Source organism: Bidens hawaiensis, unplaced genomic scaffold, assembly GCF_021521415.1.
Source record: "Bidens hawaiensis isolate Kalapana, Puna unplaced genomic scaffold, B.hawaiensis_p1.1 tig00043684_1, whole genome shotgun sequence".
Lineage (NCBI taxonomy): Eukaryota > Viridiplantae > Streptophyta > Magnoliopsida > Asterales > Asteraceae > Bidens > Bidens hawaiensis.
The window spans coordinates 79,131-101,260 of NW_027497755.1; the positions used below are offsets into that span (position 1 = coordinate 79,131).

Consider the following 22,130-nt stretch of genomic DNA (forward strand, 5'->3'; position numbering starts at 1 on the left):
AGGACCGTCAATGGTTCCTTACTCGGGGAGTTGATGTTGTAAGTCACACTTTATCATTTGTTGTTTCACTCGTATCTTTTGATATTGGGGACTTATGTTTTTGTCTTAACAGGTTGTTCGCCATATCAAAGGAGGTAAGGAGCTAAATGACAGCTTTGCCAATGCGATGTCTGCTTCTTCCTCACTTGGGCGTGTTGTGGGCTTTCATGAAGGGATGAAGTATGCTCAGAGCAGCCGCACATTCAGAGATCATCCTCTTCATGGAGTTGATGTCAAGCAAGCCCGAGTTACGCGGGTAAAGGAACATGATGACCTAGTGTTTCCGCTTCAGCAAATGCTTTCGGAGTTTGCATCCGCAGATGATGGCCTACAACTTTTGAAGGCCTATCTTGGGGAAGACTCTGAGGATGATTCTTCGGAAGATACGTCTGTAAAGGCTCCGGAAAACCCGTCCGCTTCAAACCCTTAGGATAGATTTACTGTTTCTATAACCTGTAAAAATTTTTCTTTCCTTCTTGTAATTTTTTTTGGATCATTAATGAAGGATATTTCTTTTGACTTCTTGTGATCTTTTTACTGCTTTTAATACCTTCTGAGAGGAATTTTCTGAATCCTTCAATTTGTTGAAATATTTGAAAGTTTTGGATAACTATAGTGACGTGGCGGAGAGAGAAACTTCTTGAGGGTAACTGACAGGACGTATATGACACTGCCGACAGTCTGTTTTCATTATCTTGAATTTCCCGCCTGACGTGTCAGTCATCTGTCGGTCCGCGGTTTCTCTCCTCTGGCGCTTTATGGATCGCATTAATTGCGATGAGTATAAATATGGCCCTTGTATCTTCTATTTGCTCTTTATCACTTTCAGATTTCTTTTCTTTCAAACGTTTGAAGTTTTTCATTTTTCTTTGATATTTCTTCCTCTTTCTGTGATTTTCTTGATCTTTGTGGAGTTAAAATGGCTAAAGAGAAGAAGAGTACCCCTACTATCGACGAGGTTGCCGTTTGTCTTAAAGAAGAAGACTATAATGATGTTGTCAATGTTTATGGGTTGACGACGGAGTGGGAACCAGAACTTCCTGCTAGTGGTTCTATTTCTACTAGTCCGCCTTCAAAGAAAATAGTTGTATACATAGACCACTTTACAATAGGGAACTTCCGGATTCTGATTACCAAATTTGTCCAATCGGTCATGACAACTTATAGGATTCATCTTTCCCAGATCCATCCCTTCGGGATGTTGAGAATTCGACACTTCGAATTCTGTTGCCAGACCCACGACCTTGAACCGACTGTTTGCATGTTCGCCGTTTTTTACAAGATGACCTTCCGTGACGGATGGTACAGCTTCGCGACTGTGGAGAAGAGGGTTATAGGCACGGAATGGCTCCGTAGCCTCCATGGCTGGAAACCTAAATTTTTCTGGATCCGAGAGGATGTTATTCCTTTCGCGATGCATAAACGGAAGGCGAAAGAGGCTATGCCAGTGGTTGTGGCCTCCGCCCATGAAGATCAGACATGGTATTATCTCCACACCGACTCCCATGCTCCCAATCCACGAAGGGGCAATGATGAGTGCGAGGATGAGCCGATTGTGGCCATTTCCAACTCTGGAACCGTACTACGAGGAGACCGACAAGAGTAAGTTTTTTGTTGTCTCTGTTTTGTCATTAAGGATTTTCTAATTTGTTTTCTTGGTTTTCGTATGTGAAGGTTCCGCCTTTAGCACTTTGTTGGATCGCAAGGGGGGAATGATGGTGAGCCGCCCAATCGATAAAAGGGATGCGTCCTTTCTTGAGCGCACCCGTTCTAATTTCGTGTTTTCCACAGCTTTCCTCCCAAAGTTTCCGAAGCGATGTATGCCAAAGGTGAGGTATATGTTAAAGAATGCATCCAGAAAGGTGAGGGCGCTTTGAAACCCAAACCCGTGACTGCTATTAGTTCCAGCGGAGTGGTTGTGCTCTTCTCGTCTAGCGAGGAGTCGTCACTGTCTGGAGAAATATGCTCGATTGATGTTAACAAAATTATGGGCTCAACTGCAGGTCTCACCCGTCAACGAGCCGCGACTATTCAATCAACGGGCCCAGATGATGCTGACACCACTGCAGAATTCGAGGGTCCGGGACCTGATGATATTACTGCTGAGGGTAAACGCCCGGCCGTTGATGCGGGCGCCTCCAAGGCGGCGGGCAAGCGGAAAATTCATCCTGTAAAGGATGTTCCCAAGAAGAAGAAGTCAAAAAAGACCAAACCTTCCGCCTTGGAAGCACGATTGGAACAACTTGATGCGGAGGACCCTTCGCTGGGTATGCAAAGTTCCTACTTCCCTTTTCTCTTTGTTTATTGTGATGTTAAATCATTGTTAGTGTTTTTCAGTGAACCTGGATAATCTTTCTGAGGGTATTTCCGGATTGAAAAGTTCACCTCTTCGTCCGCCACCGCCGCCTCCTAATACTGCTGAGGACCCGGTTGTTGTGACGGACAACTCTCCGTTGAAGAATAAGGAGGCGGACACCGTTGTTCACGCCAAGGTGTCACCTTCGTACAATGTACACCAATTCAGGGATCAAGGGGGCATAAGCCTGTTCCCCTATTCTTCCCGAACCTCTCCAACTCCTGAGGAGGAGGACCCCACCCCTCATCAACCTAACTGGTCCTTACGTCGGGATTCGACATTCCGTAACGTGGACACATGTTTTGAATTTCTGGGGGAGTGTCTCCCGCATGGTGAAAAGGAGAGGCGTCATCTTAGTGTTCGCCAAGAGTTGCTGAACTCTCATTCTTACTATTTGGCGAACACTATTTCCACCACCCATGAAATAACCAGGGACTAGTTGACGATGAATGAGCAATGGGACGATCTAGCGGCCTCCGCTTCCGATGCCAAAGAAGAAGCCCTTAAAGCCATGAATGAAGCTAGGGAAGCCGGCCGGGCCCTGAAGGCGGAAGAAACTGCTCGGTCTGTTGCCGAGGAAGCCAAGGTCACTCTCCAGAAACAACTTGATGAACAGTCTAAGATGATGGCTGAACAAGCCAAGTTGTTGGAGACCCTTCGGGCTGAGTCGGCGGCCAAAGACAAGCGTTTGGCTGACCTTAATGTCAGAAACCGTGATCAAGCCTTAGAATGTGCCTAACACAAAATGGAATTTATTCAGGCCAAGGCAGATCAAAAATGGCTGTTGGCGGAGGCTATTCCCAAGGTATGTGTTTCATTCTTATCATAAATATTCCCAGTATTTTTAGAGTTACTTATGTGTAATTGTCTTATCAGGTCATTGCCGATGTACGGGCTAGTGACGAACTTGGGAATTGTGTTGCTATCCTCCTCAAAGCTTCGAAGCAAGCTAGTCACCAACTGGGCCTTAAAGAAGGTTATCAGTTTGGTTCCACTTCCAAGCTTCCTGAGGAGTACGTTTTGGCTGGTCAGAATACTGTTGCCATTCTTAAACAGAAATCAAAGGACTTTGATTCTTTGAAATTTCCTTTGGCGGACCAGATATCCGAACTTGCTGACGAAGAGGATAGCATTCAGCGACTAAAGACTCTTCTTGAACTTGATAGAAGTAACGAAGAAGAAGAAGAAGAAGAAGACATGCTGAAGATGCCGGAGGTAACGATGCGGAACACGGAGATGCCGCGTCATAGATAGAATTTTCTTTTTTCTTGTAACTTGATATTTTGTTATAATCCCATTTGTGTATATAAAGAAGTTTTAATTTTGCATCCGTTACACTTGGTTTATTTTGTCATATAATATAAGTGTTTAGTAGGATCTTCTTTGTATGCCAATAAAGGATTACGTAATAATACAAGTCTCAAATGACTGAAATGAAAATTTTCATAACTAGGGCATAAGCCAACTTACAAGAAATGAAATTACAAATGTTGTGAACTTCTAGTTAGGCGCGCATGCCAAAAGATAAACATACTAAATGTAACATTTCCTCAGTTGGGGCCCATTCCAAGTTCTAGGGACCTCTGTCCCGTCCAACCTTTCTAGTTTATAGGCACCTTTAGACAGAACTTTCTGGATTCTATATGGTTCTTCCCATGTAGGGGCCAACTTGCCCGGAGGCTCTTGCCCTGAGGCTTCGTTACTGCGGGAGACATAATCTCCCGCATCGAATTCACATCTTTGAACCCGCGAGTCATAATACTTTTGCAACTGTCGTTTGTAATTATGCTCGCAGATCAATGCCATTTCCCTCCTTTCCTTGAGGAGGTCGAGGTTCATCCGGAGCTCATGATCGTTATCTTCAATCATAAGGACTCTGGCGGATGGGATACCAATCTCGGCAGGAATCATGGCTTCTGTGCCATATGTTAAACTGAAAGGGGTTTCGGAATTGCTGGAATTCCTCTGAGTGCGGAAGGCCCATAGTACATGGGGCAGTTCGTCCACCGATCCCGTTCGTTTTGTTCCCAGCCTCATTTTGATTCTTTCTTTGATCTTCCGATTTGTTCTTTCAACTTGACCATTCGCTTGCGGGTGGGCTACAGAGGTGAAGATTTGATAAATGTGTAATTCTTTTAACCATTCTTGCAACCCACTGTCCGCGAATTGTGTCCCGTTGTCACTAACGAGCTCTAGAGGGAGGCCGAAACGGCATATGATGAATTCCCACAATAATTTTTTAACACTCACTACTGTTATAGAAGCAACTGGTTTGGCCTCCACCCAGTTTGTAAAGCAGTCGATGGCTACTATCAGGAACTTGATACGTCGGGGGCTTCAGGGAAAGGCCCCATTATGTCAACTGCCCATTTCTGGAATGGACAAGCTGAAGTGACTAGGACTAACTCGTTTTTTGGTCGAAGCGTGTTAGGAGCATGGCGTTGACATGAATCACACTTTCTGATTTCATGTACAGCATCCATATGCATCCCCGGCCAGTAATACCCGGCATTCATTATCTTTGCTACAACCATCCGCGGACCCGCGTGAAGACCACAAATGCCTTCATGAACCTCTCTGATTTAGTAATTCGCGTCCTCGGCATCCACACATCGAAGTAGTGGTCCGAGGAAAGAACGTCGGTACAAAATACCATCAAGAATCTGATAGTTCAAGGCTTTGTGCTTTATCTTCCGCTGCTTTTCCTTCCGGAAGTGCTCCAGATGACAAGTATGCCATAATGGGTGTCATCCAGGATTCTACTCCTGTTTGGATCACTAAAACCTGATGTTGCGGAACAGACGGGCGATCTAATACTTCAATGCGGATGTCCTTGGCGAAATGTTCAAAGTTCGTTGAAGCCAATTTACTGAGATCATCCGCTGATTTGTTTTCACTTCTCTTTATATGAATGACTTTGCAAGAAGAGAACTGAAGCATCAAATCATTTTCCTGTGACACATATGAAGCCATGATATTGTTTTTTGCTTCGTATGTACCATTGATCTGTCCCACAATCAACATGGAATCCCCCCGGGCTTCTAATGTTTAACCCCGAGCTTTTTGGCTATCCGCAAGCCTTCCAAGAAAGCTTCATATTCTGCCTCGTTTTTGGTACTTTTGAAGTCCAGCTTTATGGCATATGTAAACTCATGGCCTTCGGGATTGACCAACCTGAGGCCTGCGCCACATTCTTCATTGCTTGAAGCTCCATCCGTGAATAAGGACCAAATTTATCCTAATTCCGGAGGTGCTTGGGGTTGTTGCTCGATTAAACATTCTTTTTCTTTGTGATGCGGAACTTCTGTCATGAAGTCCGCCAACACTTTCCCTTTGATTGCTGGCCTAGGTTTGTATTCTATTGCATGTTCACCTAGTTCGATGGCTCATTTGGCCAGTCGGCCAGATAATTCGGGCTTACTGAGAACATTTTTGAGCTTGTATCCGGTGAAAACATTGATGGGGTGCCCTTGAAAGTATCTGCGGAGGCGTCGGGCAGCATAGACCAGTGCTAAAACAAGTTTTTCAAGCATGGAGTATCTTGTTTCCGGGTCCGATAATGTTCTGCTGACGTAGTAGATCGGTGTTTGAATATTATTTCGATCTGTCAGGAGGACGGCCCCAATGGCGATGTCTGACGCTGATAGGTATAACGTTAAAGGATCCCCCGCACAGGGTGCTGTTAACGTGGGCAGCTCCATCAAACATTTTTTAACCTCCAAAAAATCTTGTTCTGCTTCCGCAGTCCAATTGAAATGTGCTCTCTAAAGGCAATTTTTAGTGTTGAGATAAATGGGTGAGATTTGGCTGCATGGTTTTCCAAGAATCGATTCAAAGCAACCAAACGCCCATTGAGTGTCTGAACTTCCTTGAGGGAGGACACGGAAGGCATGCGGGCTATAGCTTGAACTTTGTCTAGATTAGCTTTGAAGCCCGCATCTGTGACAATCACTCCCAGAAATTTTCCCTCTTCCATTCCGAATGAACACTTGGCTGGATTTAGCTTCATGTTAATACCTTTTAATGTTTCGAAAGTCTCTTCAATATCTCTCAGCATCTGATCTTCCTCAACACTTTTGATTACAAGATCGTCCATATACATCTCTAAGTTTCGACCAATTTGTCCTTTAAATGTTGTGTCCATCAATCGTTGATACGTGGCTCCCGCATTTTTTAGTCCGAAAGGCATCATTTTGTAACAAAAGGTGCCATGATCGGAACGAAATGATGTTTTGTCCTCATCACCCGATGCCATGCGGATCTGATGGTAGCCTTTGTAAGCATCCAAGAAGCACTTGAATTTGAATGGTGCCACAGCATCAACTTTGAGATCTATTTCGGGTAAAGGATAACAATCCTTGGAACATGCTTTATTTAGGTCCTTGAAATCGATACACATTCGCCATGCCCCATTGCTTTTGGGTACGATAACTGGGTTGGCGACCCAAGTTTGGTAACGAACTGGACGAATGATTCTTGCCTGCAAGAGGTCCTGGACTTGTTCATTCATTGCTTTTGTTTGTTCCGGACCCATCTTACGTTGTTTTTGAACAATTGGCGCAAACAACGGGTTTACCCTTAGTTTGTGTTCCGCAATGTTCCGCGGGACACCCGTCATGTCCGCAGGTTTCCATGCGAAAACATCGACATTCTTTGATAATAAATGTTTCAAGAAAGTCCACACTATCTCGGAGATAGCAGGTCCAGTTGTTACAGTTTGATCAGGGAAATCTTTGTTCAAGACCCACTTTTCCGGTTCAGTTCTCAAAGCTTGTTTTGGAATCTTGCTTGGTTTTGAACTCTCGGTTGCAAAGTGTTAACATGAATTATTGCAATGCCAGTACAAGTTGGGACTCCTACTGCACCGTGTGCTGTGGACGGATGAGCATTGAAATCACCAATCGCTTCTCATCCAAGGATAATATCATGTCTTGATGTTGCTGGCAAAACCAGAAATTCGACTTCCTCGGTCCTCGAATGAATTCCGTCACTCAGGGTGACTGGGAATGAAATTACACCCCGCGGATGCATTATTTCTCCTCCGAATCCCGACACTGGAGCGTGGATGGGTTTCAATCTTTCTTTATCTTCTTCGTCAAGCTGATCAAAGCATTGTTCATACATGATATTTGATGTGCTGCCGGTGTCGAAGAAGACGTAATGAGAATGATAGTGTCCGAAGAGAGCAGTGATGATCAGGGGGTTCTTATTGTTCGGGCCTCCTTTAATTCGAGGGAATATCACTGGTTCATTCTTCCACTCTTCATCATCAGATTTTTTTCTCTTATTAACTGTATGGAACTCTCCTTGTATCATATGAACATTCAAATCTTTAATTTGTTTCTTACTCGGGCCTTGGATGTCCCGAACAGGTGTTTTTCCATTGTCTGGTTTTCCATTTTTTACCAAGTGTTTGAGTTTTCCAGATTTCACAGCCGTCACAATTTCATTTTTCAATGTTCAACATTCATTCGTATTATGACCAATGTCGTCATGATATGAACAGTGCTTAGTAGCATCCAAGAATGATCTTCTTGTTAATGGTTGTGGCTTTCTAAATTTTATATTCTCTGTGGTGAGAATTTCAGCGGGAGTCTTTGAAAGAGGAGTCCAATTGTTGGGACCTCGGTTTACAGGTCCCGCTTTGTTCTTGTTGCCTATGATGGATCTTGCGTCAAACGGTTTTGACGCTTCCGCACTTGGCTGAAGCCTTGACCAAATAGGGCCTTTCGCCTGTCTATTAGGTATCGGATTCTGAAACTCAACTTTAAATTTTTGTTTCGTGTTACCATTCCTCAATGTTTTCTTAGTGTTAGCATACACCTTTGCCGCAGTCATTAGGTCGTCCCATTCTTTTGGCATTCCATCTCTGCCTGTAAGCGTGCGGACTAAATCGTCACATTTGATGTTTTTGCGGAAGGCGCCACGAAGCATGTCTTTACTGATTCCACCGATGTTCAAACTTTCGTCATTGAACCTGGTGATAAAATCTTCTATGGACTCGTTATCGCGGCGAACAACATCCAAAATTTCTGATTGGTCTCGCGTATGTTTTTTCTGTTGACTGAAGTGTTGGGAAAATTTTATCACCAGATTGTCCCAACTAGAAATTTCACCGTTGGGTAACTTTTCAAACCATTCTCTTGCTGCCCCTGTTAGTGTCAATGCGAACATGTGACACCAATAAGGCAACGTCCAACCACTAACACCACCTACCGCAATAAAGTTTTGGAGATGATCACTTGGATCAGTCATACCATTATACTTACCCACTGATGTAGGTATCTTAGCATTAACGGGAAAAGGTGTTGTGGAAATACTTGCTATGAACTTTGATTTTTCGGCGAAGGCCGCGGGGCGGTATGGTTTAGTAAAGTCTCATTCCGCATTTCTATGGTATTCGGTATGGCGGACTATGTCATGCGGACGGCTGCTTTTTGTCTGAGAACTCCTTCTACTGTCTCCGGTATACATACTATAGTCTCCCGGGTGGTAGGATGAACCGTAACCGTCAAACTCATCTAAATAAGATGGCATCCGCATATTTATGCGAGGACGAGGACGCAGCCTCGGAAGTTCGCCAAACTCTAGTTCCGTCTGTTGACTGTTACAGGTTTGACTTCCTCGCACTGTTGGTGGAGGAGAAGGAGATCCCCTATGGGATTCCTTATAATCCAACGTGCGGGCGTGAAGTTGCTCGTTACGTTTTCTACGCTCGTATTCAGCCACCAAACTTTGTTGCTGCATATGGAGCCACTCTTCAGGAGTCAAGGCTCCTCTGGATCTGGAATTATGTCTATGAGATCTCGCCACGTCAGAGTCACCTGAATCATTTTCTAGATCCAACACTGACCGCTTTCGGTGAGTTTCTTCCGTAATCCGTCTGAGATTACCCAAATTAGAACCTTCCAGTGCCGAGGTCCGTCCCATATCTGGGGGGTGGTACCGGTTGGTGTTGTGACGTTCTCTAGGGTAAAACCCCCAGGTGTTACGTCAATGTTCCGTAACCCTGGAGCTGTGACTCGCTCAAGAGTACGGCTCCTTGGAGTCGTGATGCGTGCAAAAATTCTAAGACACGGAGGTGCTTCTGTGTTAGTTACACGTGACTCTGTTGCAGAGGTTCCCGTCGGCCCATCAGGAAGTTTACTCATATCAACGAAAACTATTGTTGTTCTAACACAAATCAAGGATGGCGCCAATGAAGAAACACGGATCCACTCCCTAGGTATGGGTCCTTGATCCAATGAGTCCACAGGGTATAATACGATAACTACTACCACGATATGAGTAAAGCTCCCTAAAGTCCAGTGACCGGAACCTGCAAAACAAACACCGTGAGTCTCGTTACAGGAAGGACAAGAGGGGGGTCTTCCTGTAACCACCCTCCGGCGTGAGAATCAGTAACGTTCGTAATGAAGAAAGTACTCAAGTACAAAGACCAAGAGTAGTCGGAATACCGGTGAGTGAATGAATGAATACCTCATATCGTTTGACAAGGTATTTATAGCCGAAGGATGATGGAAGATGATTGGGCAGCTGTCCTCTTCTAGAAGATCTTTGATAACCGCCTGGACACGTGTCTTCTTGTGATAGGTTGGGCTATACGTCCCATACTGGACACGTGTCACCAGCTGATAGGATGGATCGCACCCTGACCATGTGCACGGTTATAACAACCTGGCCACGTGTCTTCTTGTGATAGGTTAGTATGTCACGTATTCCCCAAGTAAGAATCATGAGTCTTTCTTCTAGAAAGTATTTGAATGGTGACAGCTGTCCTACTGGCACTGTCCTCCAGTTATTTATGCGGACATACTTCCTGTCTTGCGGATGACTTTTGAGGACGCCAGGATGCTTCCGCGTGTGTTATGAGAACGTTCCTCCTTACTCGTAACATGCGGGTGGCCCAAGTGTCCCGCGGGTGGTTTATAAGAGGGTTCTCTATGACCCGCGGGTAGTATTTATGGGTATTTGGGTCTTTTTGATACCCTACCTCTACAGTGTTGAAACCAAACGATCTTGGCTCCAACCAACAACTTTCTCTATCTTTCTTTTATTATTCTTTTCGGTTGTCCTCGTCAAACTCCGTAGGTTTTTTTCTCCCAACAGTAGCCGACCTCCTTTATTATTTTCATTCCAATCACAATTCACAAAACATGTCATGAGCTGACTTTGTCGGAGCCCACTCACCGTAATAATATTTCATTATTTATAACTCTCATGTGTGCTTCTTTCTTTTTATTTCAATCTAAATGACAAAAAGAAACTTATTTGGTCGAATATAGTATTATTAAACCAACTATATATAATTAATTAAACTTTAGCATCTGCATTTATCAAATCATGGTATAAATATTTAATACTTGAATAAAGGTAATTATGGAATTAAAATTCGGTTTCTTTTCTAGTTCATTAGAGACGCGTTTTAACATAAATTCTATCATTTTGCTCGTTGGTCTCAAGTGTAGGAATATTTATAATATTTATATATAATTACGAATGATATTCAATAAAAACATGGTTCAAAAGTGTAGGGAATATTTATAATATTTATATATAATTTGGCTCATATCACCTGGTATATTTGAAAAGTGCTAAATCTACTTATACTACATTTACTACTTCTGCTATAACTTATAAACTCACCAACCTCGGGTTGACCCTTGAGTATTCATACTTGTCCATGTTACTAGATGCGTGCTAAGGATCGAGTTGCATTGCATATGTTTGAAGTCACATTATCGCATGAACTTTTATTTTACTTTTGGTTACATATAATGGGTTGTGTATGTTTAAGCACATGGTTTATTATTTTAAACCGTTTACTTTTACGCTTTCGCTAAACTTTAAACTATTGATTTGGTTTTTGTTTTCTCATGTTTGGATTTAAGTTAAATGGTGTTTTAAATATTTATAAATTTTGTTTGGTTTAACAAATAAGCTAGATCCTGGTATGTCACGTGCATCGTGGTAAAACTTTGTTAGTCGAAATTTGAGGATGTGCACCATTGTAATTGAATCGAGGACTCAATTATAGGTATTTTTATAAAATCAATACATAGCTCTGATAACAATTGTTACAGAAAATTAAGTGGAAATAGAATCTATAACAACGAAGAACTCAATTACATAACTAATAGAATCGACCAAAGTTAATTAAAATTGAATTAGGGTTAAGAAACGAATCTTCATTATGAAAAAGATGAAACAAACAAAATATAAATTGATGGAAAAATGAACAAGAATTGAATCCAAAATACATAAACGAAATACTAGCCCTAATATACCTAGCCAACTGCTATTAACAACTAGGTTTCAAATATACACATATGACCCATGTCGTTCACGAGCTGTGTAGAAGTGCACTTTATTGCAGAAGTGTACTTTATTTCCCTGTACCAGCAAAAAAAGAAATTTCATAAATGACACTTTAGCCCCTACTACACTTTAATTGTTCGTGTTAAATGATTGTGCACTTTAGATGTACATGTTAAATGATTGTTTAGCCCATATTGTTTTGATCTATACACAATTTCTAACCTTTTTGTTTTGCTCTATACACCATTTCTAAATCCTAACCTTATATATTGTGGATTAATTAAATTTTAATAAATGAAATGCTTGTAATGATCAAATTTTGACTTCTAATATTCCGTGGTCCCTTAGTTCTTAGACACATGAGGCACTATAAACATTTTTTTAAACAACTTTCATTTAACAAGGCAAACTAGCGAAAAGCTAGAACCAACAAAAACAAACAACTGGAAGAAAAAATTACACCAATCATGACAACATGCAAAATTAAAAGACGACCTATTTATACAAAGGAAAGTCAAAACACTTTATATCTTCCATCAACTTAGGAACCAAGACATCCTTGCTATCAGATACTTAATAAATTTCAATAGCACCATAAATACAAAAGGTTCTATCGACAACCTTACCGAAGATTAAGTATGTAAACATGTTCATGCTCTATATACACCAGCAAGCTAAAATCTCCCACACTCTCTTTCTATTACACCGACACACTCTATGCCTCCCTCTTTTATCTTCTTATATAATGCATGAAACGATGTTGATGAATCTAAAACATTTGAAATGTAAAAACTTTAAATCACAAATTAAGTAAATCGAAATCTAAGTTTACCTAAAGCTAATCAAATATAAAAATGATTTGAAATTAAAGAACATGAAAATAGATTTGCATTAGGAAGAAAAAGGTTGACCATAATAAGTCATCATATTATATCATACGACAAAGATGTACTGCAAAATAAGTCTCCACACGTATAGGCATTAAACAATGATCATCATCTAAATTGAAAAGGTTAGGAACCATATCTCCACAATATTAGAAAGTTTTAATAAGCGAGCAGGTAGGTGCTACAAATAAATATTGTTTACACAGTAGCCAAAAACAGTTAATCGAGAGCAATAAACTTCATCAGCAAAACCTAAGCAACTTAATTAAGCAAATCAAGGCATCACAGTATAAGGAACATTTAATCGAGCACAAAACGCGTAACCGCATCAATGCACATACTAATTCTCTTCAATAGCAAAACCTAAGCAACTTGAAGATGTAGGTCCCAGTAGAGCCCAGTTGGACCCGCAAGACTCACCTTGAAGAGGGACGTTTGCGCAAGGACCAACTGGTTCCGCAGGACCCACCATGCTCAGAGATAAAGACCTTACGCGCAGTACGCCAGCTGTTCCCGCAGGGAAAGCCTCCCAATGGTGAAGTATCCCGCCTGTCCCCGCAGCTGCGGATACAAGCCATCAGGGAAGGCTACCAGCACTAATAGCAAGGCTACACGCACAAGGCACTCAATAATTCAGTGTCACCTGAAGGAATGAGCAAGGCGGGAATACTCCCGCCCAAATGAGCCAGTCCGTATGCTTCTGGAAGATCTTTTGTACTATACCTGCCAAGGTATGGACAAAATAGACAAGATCTGACCAAAGCAGCCCATGAACCAATCACAGGGTGACAGCTCACCGACAACAGTACGAGGAGGAGCATGCTCTAGTACTGTTTGTCACTATTAGCCGCTGCCTACTCACCAACCCTTGTTGTGGCACGCACATAGCCTGCAGTTGGTGGAAAGGGAACAGTATACAGCCGGCCTTGTTACTATCAGCCGCTGCCTACCCACCAACCAGCATGGCACGTGCGTAGCCCATAGTTGGTAGAACAGGAATATTATACAGCTGGCTGTACCTGCTTGGAAACCTACCTTCGGCTATAAATACTCCAACACCTTGGAACGGTAAGGGCATCTGGTATTTTGCCTTCACTAGCTATTTCTCTCAATATACACTTATATTCAGAGCAATCTAGTCTGATTCTCACGCCGGAGGGTGGTCACAAGGAGGAACCCCTCCCTTCTCAGTGACGAGCTCACGGTTTTTGTTTTGCAGGTCACCTGAAGAACATCCTTCTCTGCCGGACCTAACCCTCGTGGGAAACATCTATTTAACCCTCAGATTATCCGTAATCTGCCCGGGATCGATTAGTGTTTCTTCACAACTTAATCAAGCAAATCAATTAATTACGAAGCATCACAGTATCAAAATCAGTTCGTCAACAGCAAAACGCGTAACCGAATCAATGCACATACTAATTCTCTTCAACAGCAAAACCTAAGCAACTTAATTAACCAAATCAATCAATTACAAAGCATCACAGTAACAATGCACATACTAATATTCATCTTCTTTAACAATTAACCTTACAATAAACTTCAACAACAAAACCTAAGCAAGTTCATTAAGCAAATTAATACATAACAGTATCAAAAAACACATCGATACGATCTCAGATTCAGATAATAATAATAATAATAATAATAATAATAATAATACCGAGAGGATGTTCGAGTTTGAATGTGCTTTTGGCCATGGCGATCAATCGAGAAATCAACTGCAAAAAAAATAGAAATAAATTAATAGAAATAAAAAATAACACAAATCGATGAGCAGATCAGATCAGATGAAATATTTGATGACTTACATTAAATATAAATCGTATAAATCAATTGAAATTGATAAATAAATCTTAAATAATAAATTGAACTAAAATTGTACGAAAAGAGAAGATAATTGTTTGTTTGTGGATTAGGGCAAGAGCGTATAGAAAAGCGAAAAGTGGGGAGGGGCGATAGTAGTGGTGGTGGTGGTGGCCGTGGAGAGGGGCTATTTTGTCGCCGGCGCAGGGGGTGGTGGACGCCATGGAGAGGATGATAGGTGGTGGTGGACGCCATGGAGAGGACGATAGGCTGATTAGATATTAGGTTTGAATAACAATTAAGTGGGTGGTTAAGGACCCATATAGGATCCATATTTTAGAAAATGGGTTAAATCTATGAGAATGGATGAGAGTGTGACAAATGGCATATAGTAGTAGTTATTTATTAGAGTAGTAAGATGCATATATATGAAGTGCATATATTTTTCAACGTATGTAGCTCGGGCTATAACCTATTATTATATAAAATAACTAAATTTATGTATTACTTATGATGTTTTTTACTTTTATTATATTTTTCACCGTGTGTAAGACGGGATCTAACCTAGTGTTAATTATATAACAAATAGAAAACTAAACAACTTAACTTGACCGACTTGTTAACTTAAGATTCTTTCATATTTACCAACTTGTGAATATTGTCCGAAATTACCATCAAAACCTTCTAATTAGTTCTAGATATAGATATTAAATACGAAAATGTGGCAATGAATTAAATAGTATATCATATTGTATTGACCATTGGATGTTTGAAGCCGCCGTCGTTCAAAGTTGATAACAAAAATGTCAACGTGGGCCACTTCTTGAATACTGACTATTGTATCTTTGTCAACTCCTTCACTTAGCAAAAAGTAGCCTACAAAAATCGCCATCATTAGCCACTTATCATGAACAATGATGAAATTTTCCATATACATTATTTCTTTTGGTGCAGTATGTACTTGCATCATGGCAGCAGACACCATACTCATGAATCAAACCATTAGGGATGGCCAAACCATTGTTTCACCCCAAGAAACATTCGAGCTCGGGTTCTTTAGCCCCGGAAACACCTCCAACCGATATGTTGGCATATGGTACAAACGGCTAGCGACTGGCACGGTCGCTTGGGTTGCCAATCGAGACAGTCCTATCAAAAACAAATCCGGTGTGTTAACCCTTGATCAGTCTGGAGTTTTGGTGATTCGTGATTCCGCCACTAGTGTAACTATTTGGACATCAAGTTCATCTAGAACCGCTAGAAATCCGGTGGCTCGATTGTTAGAAAGTGGGAATCTTATGGTTATGGACCGTGAAGAAGGACAAGAAAATTACATTTGGCAGAGTTTTGATCATCCAGGAGATACAACTCTACCAGGATCAAGATTTGGGAGGGATTTGGAAAGGGGGATAACTACGAATTATACGTCGTGGAAGAGTGACGATGATCCGTCTCAAGGTTCGTTTGTGATTTGTATGGCATTCCCACAAATATTTAAAAAGAATAGAGATGTGATCCACTCCAGATTGGGATCATGGAATGGAATTACGTATACGGGTGCCATTGATGTGCGAAAATATATATATAAATAAAACACGAATCGCAACTAAGCTTTAAAAACCAAACAATCTATCCTAGTTCACACAAACGGCAAGTGTACCGGTCGCGTATAGCAAAGAAAAGGAAAGTCCGGATATCGAACTCGAAGACACGTGAGAACGGCTCAGAATATAAACCCCAATCCAAGTCCTACCTTAAAATATTTAATTGATTTTATTATTATTATTATTATTATTATTATTATTATTATTATTATTATTATTATTATTATTGACGACTATCAAATCAACGACGCTCGGGTGACAACGAACACATAAAACCGGGTTCAAAAGATAATCTAACTAGACAATAATAAGGGAAAATAGGTCCCCACGGTCAGTTTTACTAAAGACCCCTAAAAACGTCTAGAAAGAATAATAAAGCACAGTTGATTTTCTAAGTACCCAATTGATTTATTACTTGGTCCGTATCAAAATCACAAATTCCTCAAAGACCCGTAATCCTAACAAACCTCGGGAATAAGGGGTAATTCAATATTCAAGATTAAATAACTTGGCTTACAAATTAACCTAATCAACGGCAAGAAAACCGCACGTGGTCTCGCAACGGCAAACTAAATTGAATAGACCAAAAAGACAAACCAACTCCTAATGTCTTGGTCCAACTAAAAGGAGATGAACCATTGAGATAAACAAATTTAACCAATCAAACCTTATGGTGACGTCTACCACAAGTAACCAAAAACACAAAATAATTAGTCTAACATGCAATCCTAAACCAAACACAAAATTAATTCATGTAAGGATAAAATCACACGAGGTTTAATTAATAAAATATTGAACAAACTCAATAGCAATCATAGAATAAAATCACAATAATATAAACTTGACAATAGAAAATCAAGTATATATTCGTTGCTCAACCCAAAACAATCATAAAAAAACGTTAATCAACCAAACCTAAGTAGTTCTAACAAGTTTAGCTATTTATAATAACAGGTGAAAACAAAGTAATTTCAGTAGCAAAACTCATGTTTGAGAAAAGAAAATAAATTAAAGAAAACCGTATGTTTTACAAACCAATGGATGCTTCCTCTCCAGAATAATATTAATAATTCTTCTGGTCGTCCCTCTCAAAAGCTTTATGTCCTCTGACTTGCGTTGCGTATGCTCCTCAATCAGTCGTCCACCCAAAACAACCTCACTGTGTCCGTCCGTAGGGTTTTTCTAATAACCTCACTTGCTATTTAATTTAAGCGGCATCTTTATTATTATTTTTTATTCGGCCCATGTTCACCTCAATTAATTTAATGGCCCAAGTGTGTAGTTTCCTGTATTCGACATTCATGTGCTCCTGTCAAGACAAAATATATATTCTTCTTTTAATTCTCAATATGGTGGATGAACACCCCACGTGACATTGTAACTAGAATTCAGATTTCAAGAAACAAATTAAAACAATTAAATTGTGTAATAATCATATGTCAAGCATTAATTTGTTTATGAATATTTTTTCTTTATAACTTTAAACAAAACGTATTTCCTTACCTAATGTTAATAAGAGAAAATCAATAGGATAAACGTTTAACATTTACTCGTAGGCTCAAGTTTAATAAAATTACTTCACTTTAGCTCGTTGTCTCATAAAATCATTAAAATTATATATATATATATAAACTAGAAACAAGTAATATTCAATAAAAACCAATTCAAAACAACTTAAAAGTATGGGAAACATTTATATAAATTATATATATTTTAGGCCACATCAGCCATTAATAACGAACCAACTGGAATTTACGTAGACACCCATGTTTCAAACGAAAGAGAGACTTACATTGAATTCAATCTGATAAATAGTTCGGTTCTTAGTATGATGAGGTTAACTCCTGCTGGCAACATGGGCAGGTATAATTGGATCAACCGAACGCAAGGATGGATTCTCTATGCCGATAGTGAAACAGACAGTTGTGACAGGTATGCATTGTGTGGTGTTCATGGCAGTTGTGACATTACACAATCAACAATCTGTGGATGTCTAAAAGGCTTTGAACCAAAAATTAAGGATCAATGGGAAATATCCGACTGGACTGGCGGTTGTCAAAGGGAAGTGCCATTAGATTGTGGTGCTGGAGAAGGGTTTCGAAGGTATCCGTTCATGAAGTTGCCAGACACCAGGCAATCTTGGTTTGACACGAATATGACTCTCGCACAATGTAAGGCGAAGTGTAAAAATGAGTGTAATTGTACAGCTTATGCGACTTTGGACATCAAATATGACATTGGTTGCTTGTTATGGTATGGTGAACTCATCGATATGCGCACACTTCCTAACAACGGACAGGACATATATATACGAATGGCTGCTTCAGAACTAGGTAAAATTAATTTTATTTAGTTGAGCTTTTAAAATCTCAAATATAAATGTTCTAACCATGCGGTTTTTTATTGTATACAGAGAAAGACAAGATATCAAGAGGCAATAGCAAATTGATGATAGTTGTTATCCCTGCGTTTCTAGGCGCAACCATTCTTCTTGGAATGTGCATTATAATCGTTAGATATAGAAGGCGAAAGCTACAAGTTAATGACTCGTGATCTATTAATTTGCTTAATATTCTTTTGAATAGTTAATATAAACTACTAATTAACCTGACTATTGTACCACCACGAATTACTTGTTTCACTTATGAGAATGTACTTAACATCCAACTATGGCTCTTCTGCTCTTGTTTTGTAGAAAGGCATGGTCCAATTACTCGACAAGATGTTGTAGACCTACCCTTTTTTAGTTTATCGACATTAGTCGCTGCAACAAATAATTTGTCAGATAGTAACAAGCTCGGTCAGGGTGGCTTTGGACCAGTTTACAAGGTATCATTCAATCTTGAAACAAAATTTTGGCATTACTTTATATTGCTCTGTTTAAAAAACATCTGAAGAGGTACGCCCTGCTTGCGGTGCGTGCATATAACGTATATATGTGTGAACCCTCGGGTGGGCAAAAGTAAAATTGCACTAATTTTGACGTTATTTTACTAATCTCGTGAAAATAACGTTAAAAGTGGCGGAAGGTTAATCAGGCATCATGTGGTGGCGTTGATAGCCGAAAGACAAGGGCACATGCACCGATCAGCCGGTGTCCCGATGATTGAGTGCTATGTGCCTTATGTCCAAGGCTTGATGCAAAACTACTATCGAGCCGGGGGTCTCACCGGAAGCAGCCTCTCTATCCCTATGGGATAGAGGTAAGGCTGTCTACATCTTACCCTCCTCAGACCCTATCATAGCATTGCTATTGGTGGGATATACTGAGTACGATGATGATGATGATGATGATGATGATGATGATGATGATGAAAAACATCTGAAGAGGCCTATCTCTTAAGGGATGTTTGAAAGATGGGAGAGAAGTTGCAGTGAAGCGTCTTTCCACGAGCTCCTCGCAAGGAGTTGAAGAGTTCAAAAACGAAGTTATATTCATTTCCAGGCTTCAACATCGAAATCTTGTCAAGATTCTTGGATATTGTTTTAAAGGTCACGAAAAGATGTTGGTTTATGAGTACATGCCTAACAAAGGCCTTGCTTGATCAGCTTCTGTTTCGTAAGTTTTTTTTCTTTTAACAAGATAATGTTTGCTTTTTCTAGTCCTGTTTTGTAATTTTAAATGCAAGTTCTTTTTCAGATGAACCCAAAAGCAAAACACTTGACTGGTCGATACGGTTCCATATTATAGATGGGATCGCTCGAGGTTTGCTCTATCTTCATCAAGATTCTCGTCTACAGATTATCCACCGAGATCTCAAACCTGCCAACATTTTTCTTGATCGTGACTTGAACCCGAAAATATCAGATTTTGGCCTTGCAAGAAGCTTTGGAGAAAATGAGACCCAAACAAAGACTAAAAGAGTGGTTGGGACATAGTAAGAATACATTATAAATGTTACAATTTTGTTTAATAGTTTGCTACTTAGTATTATGTTCTTGTTTGATAACATGACCAACACTTTGGTGCAGTGGATACATGTCCCCAGAATATGTAGGAAAGGGAATGTTCTCAGTAAAATCAGATGTATTCAGCTTCGGTGTTTTGACGCTAGAGATCGTAAGTGGGATCCAAAGTAGATACAAAATATCACCCCCCCTAATTTCCGACTTGAAATAGTTGGCTCTTCAACTCCGAGCATGTCTCTTTCGCCCTGTTTGATTTGACCCATGAACTTGGTCTTCTCGGTTTTCACAACCATCTTGCCCTTGATCTCCCGGGAACTTTTCTTGATCCATAGACGTGTTCTTCGGCTCCCCCGAACTCGACTACCTCTGTGACCTCGTCCCCGACCATTCCCTCGGTCGTATGAAAACGCATAACCACTCCTTTGGCTGCAATCCCGGTCATCTAATCGGGTGAACAACAATCTTCCTTGATCTTCTTTTGCTCCCGAATCAAAATACAAGAACATCATTCAAATCAAAATCTTACAAACTTAATTGCTTCACACAAGCGACTTCTCGTCTCGTTCTTGATTGATTCACACAATCACTCTCAATTTCTGATCAATCTGTCACGGATTGACAACTTTCTTCTTCAACGGTATCACACTGTACCACCCGAATCACTCAAGTAAATTTCACATCCGTCGCAGGTGATCAATTTTTCACGCAATCTGAATCGCTCAGATTTATGTCCCGTAGTTGCCTCGCACAACCCACTTGCTCAAATCTTGGTTAAAACCTAACTCGTTTAACCCGTATAAAAACAAACTCTGAATTGAATCAACTTGTCCAACCCCTTTTCTCCAATCCTTGAGGAAATACACAAAGATCAATTTCGAACACCTTTCCTAGAACTAAACCTGGTTACAAGCAAAATAAAACTAAATTGGCTTGAAAACAGTATTATTTGTTTTTTTTTCTTCCTACGTAAATAAGTCGTGAAACAAAAGAATTTTACTCCTTACTTTTGACTTTTATGGCTCAACAGCCAATCACGTTTTCTCCTTTGCAGAATAATTCCAACAAAATAAACCACAATGCTATGTCTCTTCGTCGAAGTTTAAACAGCCGCAAAAACGGATTTGAATCTTTGATATACACAATATTGTACAAATATAGTCACGTTAATAGCCCCCCTCAGTTGGAGCGTTAGATGGACGAATGCTCAAACTGGATTTGAATCTTTGAAAAAGTTGTCGGGGAAGACCTTTAGTGAAGATGTCCGCATATTGGTAACCTGTGGGAACATACAAAACACGAACGGAACCAACACGAACCTTTTCCCGAACGAAGTGGATATCGATTTCAACATGTTTGGTTCGTTGATGATTAAGCGGATTTTGAGTCAAGTATACGGCCGAAATATTATCACAATAAACGACAGTGGCCTGTTTTGTGGGTAAATGTAGTTCAAGAAGTAAGTTGCGAATCCAACTTGTTTCAGCAACCACGTTTGCTACGCCTCGGTATTCCGCCCCGGCGCTAGACCGTGATATGACAGCCTGGCGTTTTGATAACCACGATATTAGATTACTTCCCTGAAAAACACAATAGCCCGATGTGGACCGACGTGAGTCGGGGCATCCTCCCCAATCTGCGTCAGAGTACGCGATTAAAGATGTATTTTTAGACGGGGTAATGTGTAAGCCATGATTTAAGGTTCCTCTAAGATATCGTAGGATACACTTCAAAAAATTGAAATGAGGTTCACGCGGATCGTGCATAAAGAGGCATACCTGTTGGACCGTGTAGGCAATGTCGGGCCGAGTAAATGTTAAATATTGTAATGCGCCGGCTAAGCTACAGTATAAGGTTGCATCGGGCAATGGATCACCAACTAAAGCACTTAGTTTGGAGTTAGTATCTGTGGGTGTTGAGCATGGCTTGCACGTAGTCATGTTTGCGTGGGCTAGTAAATCGGCAGCATATGATTCTTGAGATAAAAATAGGCCACCGTTGCGACTTTCAACCGAAATCCCAAGAAAATGGTGGAGTTTTCCCAAGTCGATCATGGCGAATTCCCGTGATAGAGAAGAGATAATCTAATTTAATAGCTTGTCATCTGATGCGGTCAAGATTATATCATCAACGTATAAAAGAAGATAAGTCATGCGGTTCTCGTTATGATAAACAAATAATGACGAGTCGCTTGTGGTGCTACGAAAACCTTTG

At 40.5% G+C, this 22,130-nt stretch overlaps 1 pseudogene across 1 annotated transcript in view; it reads left to right on the plus strand.

Moving 5' to 3' along the window:
* Positions 1 to 20,130, plus strand: part of LOC143594476 (G-type lectin S-receptor-like serine/threonine-protein kinase At4g27290) — a 31,769-nt pseudogene extending 11,639 nt beyond the window's left edge. The window contains exons 3-6 of the transcript XR_013146338.1: positions 18,706 to 18,839; positions 19,355 to 19,569; positions 19,651 to 19,888; positions 19,983 to 20,130. The product of XR_013146338.1 is annotated as a G-type lectin S-receptor-like serine/threonine-protein kinase At4g27290 (transcript). The remainder of the gene's footprint in view (positions 1 to 18,705; positions 18,840 to 19,354; positions 19,570 to 19,650; positions 19,889 to 19,982) is intronic.
* The last annotated feature ends 2,000 nt before the right edge of the window (positions 20,131 to 22,130 follow it).